The following is a 14,789-nucleotide window of genomic DNA, read 5'->3' as shown; positions in this document are numbered from 1 at the left end:
CTCCAAGGGAGAAAGATGAGACATTTTGCTTCCATGAATATTTACAGCCTCAGAAACCATATACAGAGTCGCTATGAGTCAGAAATTACTTGATGGCAGTGTCAACTGTAGCTACAAAATATCTTCTTGAGAGCCTTATGTTTGAGATGTTAATGAATTAATTGCTTCTGCTAAGACTCTAGTTCTAAATAAGGTCACATCTTCAGGTTCTAGGAGTACACAGATTTTGAGGGGCATGCGATTCAGGCCAGTATATTAAATTCCATCTTATATGCTTTCAATACGTGTGTGTGTGTGTGTGTGCACGTGCGCGCATGCCCCATAGCACATTGCTTCTGTGTCTCCTGGATGTCCCCTCTCTCTTCCGTCTATTGTCTGTGGTTCTGTCCCCTGCAGGGCTTCAACTGAGAATTGGAGAGGGGGTTGGAGGAAGGAAGCAGAGTCTTCTTTTATTTTTTTTTTAACAGTTTTATTGGCATTTCATCCACATATTATCCCATTGAAGCAGAGATTCTTGGCTTTCTACTCAGAGCCAGCGGAAACCCTAAGGATCCCCTCCACCTTACCTTCTCCTACCTGGCGGCCCCCTCCCCTGTGAGCAGCCAGGCTGCTGAGATTTCCTTTTAATGTGCCTCTCCTCTTAGTCAGCACAAAGGCCTCTATTCTGTTCAACTGATACCCTGCTCCTCTCCCTACAGTCAACATTTCTTTAGCCTTAATCCCTTAAAAACCCCTTAAACAACTCAAAAGCAATAAAGAGATAGTTCTTGGTTACATTTCTCCCCTTTGCTTTGTTCTTCCTAAACCTGTTCTCAGATTGCAGGCCAGAAGGTCTTTGTGTGAATGTTGACTCATCTCCTTCATTCTAATGAGATCAGGACAGCCTAGACTGGGCCGCTGATGCGCCTGGCTGGGGGATGAGTAACTGAGCTGTCTGGCTGCAGGACTGCTTCCTGGAGGACGAAGGGGGAGCAGGGACCTGTGAGGTTAGAGACTTTGAACATCAGTTGCTTTCAGGGGCCTGAGGGTCAGATCTTGGAACACTGAGGGGTCAGGGCATGCCCAAGTGACCCGATCTCTTCTGCGGATCCCCTACATCTGCCATGGTGCTGGCAGTCCGGCCCCCAACTCCCTCCCTTGGTTAACTTTTGTTCTCCTATGAAAATGCACATTACTCATTGAACTATTATTACCTCTAAGTTAGCTTCTTAGCACAAAGGAGTCCAGAATGTTTTTATCACGAAGCATTTACATTTTCCTAATGCTTTTGCTGCATTTATGAAGAAGCTAGCTGCATGGTATTCTCCTGGGTCTTACTAGTATCGTGCATTTCATATTAGTGGGGGGAAAGACGGATTTCCAATCTTAGACCAACCTTCATTCCCAGGAAAAGACGCACTCTGTCGTCTTGTTAGATTTGCTTTGCTATGACTTTGTTAAGGAACTTTTGCATCTATAGTCATGGGGTGTATTTGTTTATGACGTTCTCCAGTGAACTCTTTGCTTGCACTAGTTGTCAGCTACTCTCTTCTCCTGCATGGAACGGAGTCCACACGGGACTGATATTACTTATTTTGATATGGTTGATAAAACCCCCAGGGAAAGAGACTGGGCCTGGAGTTTAGTGAGATTTTTCATTGTGAATTAAAAAAACCCATTATGGCCTATTTTACCAATTTTCATTTAAAGAGGTGTAACATATAGAACTTGAGTATCTTTCCTTCAGTTCATTCTGAGATACTTTATTATTTGTATTGCTATTGGAAATGTCCTTTTACTTTTAACTTATTACAATGGAACATTTCAAATGCTACAGAAGTAGAAAATAGCGTAATGAGCTTTTTCAACCCACACTTTGAATAGCTGTCAACACCAGGCCAATCTCATTTCATCTGGGCCTCACTACTTCTCCCTACGTCCCAAGTTATTTCCAAGCAAATCCCAGATTGCATGTCGTGGAATCCATAAACACTTCCATGTGAGTCTCTCACAGATAGGAGTTTCCTTTAAAACACACAGCCATTTAAAATTACAATCATCAATTACACTGGAAAAAATTAAAAATAATTTCCTAATAATATTACATATCCTGGTAGCATTCAGGTTTCCCCAATTTTATGAAATGCACCTGTTTTGGAAGGTGTGTTCTTTCTACTTTATTATTTATTCATTTATATTTTATAGTTGGTGTGATCAAATTAAAATCCATTAAGGCTCACCTGTGTTTTTTGGAGGAAATATTTATCAGGTTACTTTTAATAGATTCCAGAGGCCCTTTACTCTCTTTACCTTCATCATTTATTTGCTGAAGAGATTAGGTTGTTTATCCTGTAGCATTTTCCACATTCTGTATTCTGAAGTTACACCTTGTGTTATTCTATTGTCTGCATTTCTTATGAATTGGGTCTAAAGGCTCAAATAGATTCATTTTTCCCCTTCGTTTGGCATGAATACCCACAACAGAAATTGTATATCTAATATTCCCATTGGATTATGTAATCTTATGTTGTTAGTTCAGGTGTCAAATGCTGCCGGCTGCCTTTCTTTCTCTGAAGTTACAGCTCACCAGTGGATTTCATTGTTGCCAGAGCAATTGGTCCATTATAAAATTCAACTTTTAACAAATGAATCTAGCAGCCATTGATGATTATTACCTAAATCCATAATTTCTTTATCATTGTCTCTGGGTCTGTTGTTTCATCTGCATTACACACATTATCTGAAACTTTCCAAGAAAGGCAAATGTTCTATCGTCATTTTATTACTTGTGTACATTTTTCACAGGAGGGACAGGAGAAGTACTTGATTCATTTTGCCTTCCAAATTTTAGAGGAATAATTTGATTTCCTCCCATCTGCAAATGTTATCATCGAGGAGCATTTCATTTTGCTTTGTTTTATCATTTAAAATTATGGATAAAGCTTTTTATTGTGTATTGGGTGAATTTTACAGAGTAGATCAGTTTTCCATTCAACAATGCATACCCAGTTGGTTTCATCTCATTGTTTGCAGTCTTTTCACTGTAACATCACTTATCCCACACCCGCTTCTGTTTCATTTTTCATTCCTAACCCTCCTGAACTTTGTTCTTGAGTAAAGGCTGTCCTTTTGCCTTCAAATGTTTGATTCTTCTAAGGTGTGTGTAACCCACTAATGTTCCTGCTCCACTCATAGAGTTGTCTATCGTTTGGCTGAAAATTGCACCTGAGAGTGAGTTGATTTCCAGGCTTGAAAGGTTGCTAGGGGCATAGTATTGGGGACTCCACTTTTGTCTATCTGACCAGTAAACCTGGTCTTTTAAAAACAATTTTGAGTCTTGTTCCCCAGTTTAAGAAATCACAGATATTTGAAAACATATTTAAGGTACTTCAGTTAACTGCTCTCCCTCTTCTTTTTTGCCCTATCTGGTGGGTAGGGTAAGACTACTGAAGTGGGCTCCTGTGTCTTTTTGTCAACATTGTAAGATAACCGCTGATGGCTTCTTTGATAAAGAGTCCTAAGATAATCATTTATGTTTCCTTTGTGAGTGCTTTTTAATTAGAAAACATGTCATAAATGTATATGATATTTTCAATTCACTTTTAGGATTACAGGATTTTTACTTAATTTCCTTGATCTTATATCTATGTCTCTTCTTGATTACGCTAAATATCTTGATTCCTAAAGAGGTTAGCATTAAGTAATATTATCAACAATATGATTACTGGAATCAGATTAAGATCCCTGTGTGCTCTTTTCTAAGGATGTAGAGCCCAATTATTGCCCTTGAAATTTACTTGAATTATTTATCGTCCATGGGTCCCAAACACCAGCTTCATACTCTAATTTGTTTTTAGAGATTATTAATTTATTTATTTTTGTCCCCCAACCCTGAGATTATTTTTAAAATTTTAACTTACTTTTTATAAATTGTCTAAATGTTTACCCACTTGCAAAATAAAAATATATTAAACAAGGAACACTGAGAGAAACATCCCTGCCCCCACCCCACCCCCATGTCCTCAACTCTGCTTCTTCCCTTACCTCTAGCAATTATGTTTATTCATTTTGGGTATATTCGTCCATTTTTAATGTGGATTCAGATATATGAGGGTACGTAAAAAAGGATTACTCTAAAATCACAGAAACTTTTCTTAAACAAAAACATTGAAAGGAGGAACTGTGGTTTCTCGGTGTATCATCTGGGTAGGTCTGTGCGCTCCTGAAGGTGTTGCTTTCATCTCTCCTCTTCTCCCGAGGAGTCTGTGTGGTTAGAGTCCACCACGTCAAGATGGCAATTCTGGTATCTCCAGGGTTCAAACCATGCGCCTGTTAAATGCTCTTGGAGTTTTGGAATCAACGAGAAGTCTGGAGAGGCAATATCTGCGTTATAGGGGCCATGTAGTGGGAGTTTCTAGTGAAACCCTCCTGGGACGGCCATTATTGCCCTGGGAAAATAGGTAGGTGCCTTGTCATGATGAGAGAGAGAGAGAGAGAGAGAGAGAGAGAGAGAGAGAGATTCCTTGGTGCAACTTTCCCGACTTTTCTCGTTCATGAAGTTTTTAGTTTTCATAGAGATCCTTCCTTATAAGCCCCTGTGATTTCCTGGTGCCCGTTGAGAAAACCGATTCAGATCGCTCCTTAGGGATCCCTCAAACAGGTGCCAGAACCTTCTACACTGCCCTCTCTGCCTTAATTTCAGTGACCCCGTAGATCCCCTTTAATCACTGTTGGATGACACTCTAATGAGACTGAGGCCCGTGTACTATTGAACGAACTTGTCTGCAGCCATCGCCTGATCACGAAGACACGTTTCAACACGTTTAATTCAAAATCAGCGTGCACATGTATGAGCTGAACTCTGAGAAGTCATCAATAACTTTTCACTTCCCTGATCTCCGTCGCTAACGATATGGATACAGAGAGAGAGCCTGTCAACTGATTTTTAATAAGCCTATGTTAAGAGATGCGGGAGAAAGATGCGGCTTTCTATTCCCATCAAGAGTTACAGCCTCCCCCCCAGGGTCAACAATGAGAGTACAGATACCAGGAGGATTAGGTGGGGGTGGGGGGAGAAAGAGGGAATCAATCACAAGGATCAGCCTATAACCCTCCCCCCTCAGGGGCACACACAATGGAAAAGTGGTTGAGGGGCGATGGAGGATGATATAAGATATGAAAATAATAATCTATAACTTATCAAGGGGTTGTGAGGGAGGACAGTGGGGGAGGGAGGGGGAATAAGTGGGGAGCTGATATCAGGGGCTCAAGTGGGAACAGAACACTTTGAAAATGATGATGGCAGTCTATGTGCAAATGTGCTTGACACACTGGATGAATGTATGGATTGTGATAAGAGATGTAAGAGCCCCCAATAAAAGTATTTAATTAAAAAAAAAGAGTTACAGTCTCAGAAACCCACAGGGCTAGACATTTTCTCTAGAACAGTGGTTGTCAACCTGTGGGTCGCGATCCCTTTGGGAGTTGAATGACTCTTTCACAGGGGTCGCCTAAGACTAGAGGGAAACATACTTTTGATGGTCTTAGACACCGAGACACCACTTCTCTATCGGTCTCCAGGCGGGTCCGCCCACATGCACATACATCCACACGTGAACGTCCACCCGGCAAGAAGACTGTTAGCCATGCTACACCATGCTTCAAGACAAAATTTCATTTATTTGTCATTAGAAATCAATATTTCATAATATATAATTACATTTTTTGTGATTAATCACTATGCTTTAATGATGTTCAATTTGTAACAATGATAATACATCCTGGGGAAAAAAGAAAATACATCCTGCATATCAGATAGTTACATTATGATTCATAACAGTAGCAAAATCACAGTTATGAAGTAGCAATGAAAATGATCTTATGGTTGGGGGGGGGTCATCACAACATAAGGAACTGTATTAAAGGGTCGTGGCATTAGGAAGGTTGAGAACCACTGCTCTAGAACAAATATTGGGAAAAATTTAAGCACCCATCCTCCTTTAAAAATTTTTTTATGTCTTATTATTAATTAAAACCATTTTTTACTAACAGACTTGATTTTGAATCAAGTTTGTACAGTTCAATCAGAATCATATATATTTCCATATCTTCAGCAGTTTAATTTTCCATTAAAAGGAATTTTTTCTTCTTTTCTTCCCTTTTATCATCAACTCAGAAAACATAATTAACCCCCCTTCCCATATGTCTAAACCATGAAGGGGACGAGGAAATGTGTCCCCACTTCCTTTACCCGGCTCATATAGATAGGGGACACTTTCTACCTTTTCCTGAATCACATATTCATGATGACTTGGTGCTAGAAACCATCTCAGCTTAGCTTTTGCACGTCCTATAGTTCCTGTTAGTAATGCTGACATCTGCACATAATAACTGTAAGTCCTACAGATTGATCAATACTCTGGGAATTTGAATTTACCAGCTCATTTCAGACACCACTTGCTTCCAGTTAAAGACCACAGTCTTTTTTACCAGAACACAAAACTGGCGGGGGGGGGGGGGGAAGCATCCCCAAATATTCATTTCATTGGAAAATGTGCGTCTTGGTTCCAAGGCACATGAGCAGAAATATGTCAGTCCCGCCAGGCACCCACTTCCTTGCAGACCTGCGGGCAACGAGGAGTCCATCTCATCGCGGCAGCTTCCGGGAATGCTGGGCTGTTAAGCTGGGAGCTCCTCCCTTCACAGGGAACTGAGTTGCCTGTTCCACACACTCCTGTGGGCACTTCTCTGAGTGATTTCCACCCTCTCTTCAGCTCATTTCAAGAGATGCCAAAAGGCCAAGAGAGATACGGCACAGCCCTCCTCTTGATGTGTGCTATGAATGTGTATGCTTGGGGAGAGCGAGGGAGGGATTATCTTCCCAGACTTGCAAGAGAGAGGAAGGGGGAGTGTGGACGGTTGTCACAAACCACCTTTTCCTCTTACTGTAAAGTAATAAAAACAAACAACCTCCCTGCTGGGGAGTGGGGCTGCTGTTTACAGATAAACAGAGGCATGCTGCCTGTTCGGATCCCGGTAACAAAATTCAGTCAGAAGATTGAAAACACAATTGTGTTTACGGATCAGCAGCTGACATGCCAATGTCATGTTGGTGGTGGAAGGCAGAGGTCATGTTTACTGCAAGCAAGGTACCCTCAGCAGCCACCACGCTGCTGGGGGTGGAGCTGGAGGAGGAGGTTTGCGGCAGCTGTGGATCTGCAGTCGCCTGGTGTGGGGAATTTCAAGCCTCATGGCACACAGGCAGGAGCACAGGAGCAAGCTCTGAGACCATTGCACACGGCAGCATCACACCTCCCAGTGAGCTGTATGCGTGTGAGAGTGAGTGTGGGTATCAGAGTGTTGTCATTAGATCTCATCCAATCGGTTCTGACTCATAGTGACCCAATAGACAACAGAATGAAACACTCACTGCCTGCTCTTGTTGGTCCTCACTTGCTCTGATATTTGAGTCCACGGTTGCGGCCATGGGGTCAATGCATCTCATTGGGGCCTTCTTCTTCTTCACCGCCCCATGACTTTCCCAAGCGTGACTGGTCTCTCCTCAGAGCGTGTCCAAAGCTTATGAGACAAGCCTCGTCTTCCTTGCCTCTAAGGAGCATTCTGATTGTAACTTAAAGATAGATCTGTTTGTTCTTTTGGCAGTCCACAGTACTTTGAATATCTTTAACCAACATCATAGTTCAAATGCATTGATTTTTTCCCCCTTTGGTTTTCCTTATTCAATGCCCAGCTTTCACCTGCATATGAACAGATACATCAATATCAAGATACAAACCATGCCCCCTGCCATTGAATGAATTCGGACTCATTGGAATCTGATGGAGGGTTTCCAAGACGATGAATATTGATGGAAGCAGTCAGCTTCACCTTTGGCAGAGTAGCTAGTGGGTTTGAAACCCTGACCTTGCAGTTTGCAGTCCCACACTTACCCGACAGTGCCACCAGGGGATATGTGTATATATAAACTAAAATCCGTGCCATTGAACCCACTCTGACTCATAATGACCCAATAGGACAGAGTAGAACTGTCCCTGTCAGTTTCTGACATTGAAAATCTTTATGGAATAGAAAGTTTCATCTTTCTTTCTTGGATTGGCTGGTGGTTTTGAATGGCTGACCTTGCAATTAACAGTCTGTGGTAGATATATAATCATTTGTCAATTGGAGGATTAAGAGTGATAATATAATCATTTGTCAATTTGAGGATTAAGAGTGAAGGGGTGGAGTCTAGCTCATCAATCAGATCATAGCCAGTGAGGCTTCTGTGCGGGCATGGTCTTCTCCTGAGAATTCTGGGGAATCCGGTACTTTCCTCCTTGGAGGTGGGAGACTCTCTGCTCACGCCCTGGGAGACATAGCAGCTGACAAGACACATGGACCCACCCTGATGCAGAGACCCCTGCCAGTGCTGAGATGTTTCCAATGTCACTGGATCCAAAGACTTTCTACCCACTGATCTGTGATCTTCCACATTCGGCATCATTGCATGTGTTTTGTGAGTCTGAAGAGGACTTTATTGATTTCTATCAGACATATGGGCTAATATTGGATTTATGGACTTAATCTGGACTGGACTGAGATGTTTTCTCACTGTTCAATTGCTCTTGTATATAAATCTCTTTCTTATACACATATGAGTGTCTCCATGAATTTGTTTCTCTAGTCTACCCAGACTAACACACCGCCCAATGCATAACTGCTATGTCACCAGAGTTCCTAGGGGTGTGTCTATGTGTGCAGATACATGTATGTATGTGCATTTGTATATTAGGGGGGGACTTCAAAATTTATGGAAAAATGTTTTGTTTTTTAATTCCATTTTCCCCACTAACTTTTTGAAGGCCCCTCACATACATGACTGCAGTTGTTTAGGACCAAAGCTCCCTCTCCAAGCCTAGGTACTGACTGTCCTGCGGCCAGGCTCTAGGAGGCAGGGCGATATGGGCCTTACCTGTGCTCTCTGTGCAGTCAGAGAGACCCAAGACTGTGCTGGCCTTGCCACCTCTGTCCAGATGACCCTGGACAATGACTCAAGTTTCAGTCACCTGAGTTTGTTGTCATTTAAAAAATAAGAATAACATTGTTGGTCTCTTAAGGTTGGTGTGTTCGGCAGGGTTCTCTAAAGATACAAAGCCAGGACACTCATGATCCTATATATAGATTGGTTTACATAGCGAGAAGAAAAATAATGAGTCCACACAGCACTTGTGTTGGGCAGGGTTCTCTAGAGAGACAAACCAGATTGCTAGTAATTATATATAAATATATTTATAAAGATAGATATATAATACAAGAAATTAACCGTTAAATTATATACAGATAGATAATACAAGAAATTAACAGTTAAATTATAAAGCAGTGAGACACTAGCAGTCCTTTAAGGCTTGAGAGCCACCAGTTGCCAGTCCCCTTCTGTAGAGAGAGCTGGGCTATATATACGCAGGCAGCAAACAGCAAGGCAGGTCCCCAACTGTCATCAACTGTCGGTCCCCAGCTCCAGAGATGAACATTCCAATCGTGTGGGCTTAAAGGGACCTCAACTTACAGCGACACAGTCCACAGGCTAGGCATCCCACAGGTAGTGTACCCCTTTAAACTGAGGCACAGAACAAGCAAGGCGAGGCTCACCGAGCCATTTATCCCTCTGCCCTTCAGTTAATCCTACTTGTGTTTATCGGCCAGGCTGGCACAATAAACTATCGCAGCACTACAGAGGGCTCAGTTCATCTCACTTTCATGGAACAGTTAGTATGCTGAAGGTCCTTCAACTCACACAGGCTGCTGGTCCAAGATCAAGGAAGCAGACAGCAGAGTCTGCCCTCTTGCAAGACAAGCAGGGTGGGGCGGCAACAGCAGGAAGATGAGAAGCTGAGATGCAGCAGAGGCCAGTAGCCCAGGCGCATAGTCTGATGGATCCGCAGGTAGCCTGGGGAAGCCAGTCTCCACAGAACCTTCAGCTCTAGCAACAGGATCCACCAGTTAGCTCAGCTTAGCTCAGCCCTCGATAGCGGCATAAGGTGGAGGCAAAGGATTACCCAGGCAGCAGAGTGCTGGTCCAATTAACAGGGAGACAGAGGGGAGGGGGCTGGCCTTGGAAAGCCTTTATCTCGCTGTCTCCCAATCAAGCTGCGATCAGATTAAACTCCACCCACACGTTCCTATAGAAGCCTAGTAGGCACAATAAAGCGAACTATCGCAGTTGGTAAGAGGACTCTCAGAAAGAATAAATGGAGACTGTTTCCCAGGATTCCTAGCAGTAAGCGCTGGGTGCAAATCTGGGGAGAGGCATCGCATCAAAGGGGACTCCGTATAAATTGGTGATTCGTGAAGTGGGGAAGCAGCTCAGGAAAAGAGCACAGCTGATCCGTGCTTCGGCTGCCCAACTGAAGGGCAACATACAGAGGCAGCAGAGGGAGAGAGACAAGGCAAGGAATTCATCCTGATTTATTCAGGACTTTCCCAGTGTGGAGAGCGCCTGAGCGGTAGTGGCTCACCTGTTAAACACTCAGTTGCTAACCTTAAGGTCAGCGGGTTGAACCCACCTGAAACTCTAAGGGTAAAAGATATGTCCTTCTGTCCGTCTCCTTCCATGAAGCATACAGCCTTGGCAACCCTCGGGGTGTTCTCGCCTGTCCTGCAGCATCATTATGCATGGAATTGACTCCATGGCCATAAGTTTTGGGTGGTGGTAGCAATTAAGCCCTTGACTACTAATCAAAAGTTTGACAGTTCAAACGGAACCAGAGGTACCAACTTGGAAGAAAACCCAAAGGAGCCGTGGCCATCAAGGGAATGCTGACTCATTGCCACTCTTGCAGAAAGGCCTGGTGATCCACTCCTGTCAAGATGACAGCTGTTGAGAACCCTGAGAGCAGCTGAGGTGTCCAGGAGTCAAATCTGGTGGCAGCGGATTTGTTTCTTTGGTTTCTCAGTACAACCCCTCAGTCCCAAGCAAACCACGATGGTTGGTCCCCCTCAGGCCAAACCCCATTTGGTTGGGGAATGTGTTGGTCTGAGTAGTCTAGACAAACAAAATTCATAGACGCTCATATGTCTGAGTACAAGGATCTACATGTGACCTCTTCCCTGGGGGATGGACAACAGGGAAGTGGGTGAAGGGAGACGTCAGACAGGGCACGATATGACAAAATAATAATTTATAAATTATGAAGATTTCATGAGGGAGGGGGGAGTGGGGAAGGAGGGGAAAAATGAGAAACTGATGCCAGGGGCTTAAGTGGAGAGCAAATGTTTTGAGAATGATGAGGGCAATATGAATGTACAAATGTGCTTTACACAATTAATGTATGTATGGATTGTGATAAGAGTTGAATAAGCCCTTAATACAACAATAAAAAAACCCCAAAGAACCTAAAAAAAACCCAAATGAGTTTTGTATAAAAGCAATTGTATATTGAGGAAACATCCCAGCCCAGTCTAGATCAAGTCCATAAGTCTGATATTAGCCCATATGTCCCATACCAATCTATAAATTCCTCTTCAGACTCACAAAACACATGCAATGATGCCGAATACAGGAAGCTCACAGGCAGTGGGTGGAAAGTCTTATGGATCTCAGCTTTGGCAGGGGTCTCCACATGGCTCCTCCACCTTCAGAGCTCTGGCTGCATCAGCAAAACTCTATCAGGCTTGTCGTCAGTACTGTCTCGCAGGCAGTGAGTGTGTGACCCATCTCCAACAGGCAATTTATCTCCTCAGTGCCTCCAAATGAGGTCATCAGGCTGTGACCCGATTGACAGGCTAAACTCTACCCTTTCACTCTCAAGTCTCAAGTTGACAACAGGTTCTGTAACGACCACAGGGGATGTTCGTAAGGAAAGTGTCTCTGGAGTATTTGCTCCTAAGCTGACCCACTTTGTCGTGAAGCCCAGATTTTGGCACAAGGGGCCTTATGAGGGATAATGGTCCTCGGCTTCGTTCCTCATTAATGGCTTTAATTGGACCTAAGGTTATCTGGCAGGGCAACTTCTACCACGCATGCTGGGCAAATCCCCTCCCCACTGGGCCCAGTCATTAGATAGATTTGGTGGTGGCGGGAGGGGAGCTTCAGGGATGCTGCTTTCTCTTGCTCCATTTAGTGGAGAAATCTAAGCAGAGGGCTAAGTGACAGTGCCAACCATCTGCAAATGGCCTGTGTGGCTGGAGCAGACCCACTAGGATGAACTCTGGTTCTTCTTTACCTAGATCCACCCGCAGCCTTGACCTTCCCCATCAGCCCTCTGGATGAGGGAGATGCCTGATTGAAGTCTTCTAGCAGTCAGTTACTCTAAGGCATCCAAGCCACGTGCTGCAGATTGTGATTTCTGACTTTTCAGACATCTGGGGGGTGGGATGCACAGTCTGGATCCAGGGGCAGGAACCACAGTTCCATACAACCCGGACCACTAAGTCGTATGTTCTCCATTGAGCTCCTGCAAAGAGTGAAGGGTGAAACGGAATGATAATATTTCGAGAGCATTCGGCATATAGGTATCAATTGAAAGCTGAAGTTTAGACGTTGTACAAACTTCCTTTCAGTTTTTTAAACTTAGGAGAACATGCTATTATTGCAGTGTTGTGACACAGCCCCTCTTACTCTGCTTTGTCACTCCCACACAGTGACTGGACACGACTATGCAAAGAACATGCCTGTGGTCCCTCAGGGGGTTGGACAGCTTACTGCTAGTATGCAATTTAGGTGTACGGAACCTGTGATTGTTAAGGATATGTGTCAACTTGACTGGACCACTACGGCCAGTGGTTTGGCAGTTATGTAATGATGCCATTTGGCGGTTATATAACGATGTATTCATCCTCTATTTTGTGATCTGCTGTAATCATCTTTCATTCAGGAATTTGTCCTGAACCTAGCCTCTAGGCCGGTGGTTATGGTCCCATTGGAACTGAGTTGTCCATTATGTTTTAATGAGGCAGGGTTAGACAGGGTTCTCTAGAGAGACAAAACCAGATTGCTGATAATTTTAGATATATATATTGATAAAGATAGATAGATACATAACACAAGAAATGAACTGTTAAATTATATATACACAGATAGATATATAATACAAGAAATGAACAGTTAAATTATAAATCAGTACAAATGGCTCAGTGCAACTCACTCCCATGAGAGAGTTGTGAGACACTGGCAGTCCTTCAAGTCTTGAGGGCCTCCAGGTAGTCCTCTGTAGAGAGAGCTAGGCTATCCCAGCACAGGCAGCAAACAGCAAGGCAGGTCACCAACCGTCAGCCAGGTCACCAACAGTCAGTCCCCAACTCCAGAGATGTACATTCTAATTTTCTGGCGAGTCGGGTTTTAAAGAGGCCTCAAATCACAACGACATAGTCCATAGGTTAGGTGTCCCACAGGTAGTGTGGCTTGAAAATTGAGGCACAGAACAAGCAAGGCAGCTGCACACTGGTCAGATGATCAAAGAGCGAGAGACAAGAAAGGCAAGGCTTGCCAAGCCATTTATCTCTCTGCCCTTCAATTAATCCCACATGTGTTTATCGGCCAGGCTGGCACAATAAACTAACTACCTCCATTAGGGTGGGAAATATCTTGAGAGGTTGTCATCTGACTTGCTGACTTAAGTTTGTCAACCCCTCTAACCATGTGAGTTAGGAGAAGCCTTCAGCCTGAGCCTCCACACCATGTGAGCCATTTCATTGACAGTGGGTGAATGCTGTGATCGATGGGAGTGCTTTACAGAACCCAAAGGGGAGAGAGGGCACTGAGGAGAGGAACAGTCGCTGTTGGAGATCATGGAGTGTGACCGCAGTTTGGAAAAGGTTTACATGTAAGACATCTTAGCCAGCTTTGTCCTGATCCTTATAAAATACAGTATTGATTCAAATCCTTACTGTATTATAAGTGCGAAGTGTCCTGTGTAAAAGAATGAACGCATTGCCTAGGAATGGAGGGGCATGGGAGCTCCCGCTTGCAGCTAGTGTCCTTTGATGAGCAATTAGACAATATCAATTACATAGTCAGCCCTTCCTCTTCTAGGTGTGAACATACCCCTCCAGTGTTCCCTGATGCTAACATTTATATTGGTGTGGTACAGTTGTCACAACTGTTTAATTAGAATCGATACATTATTACTAACTGAAGTCTATATCTTACTAGTTTTTGTCCAATGTCTTTTTCTATTCTAGGATCCAACCATACACTTTCCTGTCATGTCTCCTTTGACGCTCTAGAGGGTAAATGTGCTTGTCTTGAACGAAATCCTAGTTTTTCAGCCTTCCCTTGTTTCTAATGATCTGACAGAGCTAAGAAGTACTAGGGAGTGCTCGCTTCGGCAGCACACACTAAAACTGGAACAATACAGACAAGATTAGCATGGCCCCTGTGCAACGATGACACACAAATTCGTGAAGCGTTCCATATTTTAAAAAACCAAGTATTAGACAAGCACTTTGTAGATTGTTCCTTAACTGCTATCTGTCTGATTTTTTTCTTATGCTTCAACTGGAGATTTGAGGCCCGGAGAGGAGGAAGACAGTAGTAAATTGTGGTTTCAGTGTATTGTACCTGCCTGATGTTGTCAAATTTCTCCACTCAGGCATATATGAGCGGGCTTCAAATATTCATAGAAAATTTCCAACATCTTTTTATTCCATTTCCACCAAAAAACCTGAAGCCCCACTATACACATACCTATAAAGATGTGTTTTAATCTGTTTATATTTAAGCTAAAAGGTGTACTCAGACCGATGTCTTCAGCTTCAATTGAGCCCCACGAGGGGCATGTTCACCTTCCTCACTTACATCTGGAGGGACCCTG

General features: G+C 43.4%; 1 non-coding gene across 1 annotated transcript; it reads left to right on the top strand.

Moving 5' to 3' along the window:
* Nucleotides 1–14,293: 14,293 nt before the first annotated feature.
* Nucleotides 14,294–14,396, top strand: LOC142461920 (U6 spliceosomal RNA). The gene has a single exon (XR_012787088.1). It is a non-coding gene; the product is annotated as a U6 spliceosomal RNA (small nuclear RNA).
* The last annotated feature ends 393 nt before the right edge of the window (nucleotides 14,397–14,789 follow it).

Source organism: Tenrec ecaudatus, chromosome 11 (genome assembly GCF_050624435.1).
Source record: "Tenrec ecaudatus isolate mTenEca1 chromosome 11, mTenEca1.hap1, whole genome shotgun sequence".
NCBI classification, from domain to species: Eukaryota; Metazoa; Chordata; class Mammalia; order Afrosoricida; family Tenrecidae; genus Tenrec; species Tenrec ecaudatus.
The sequence above is the reverse complement of the archived record's forward strand: the minus strand, read 5'-3'. Positions and strand labels throughout refer to the sequence as shown.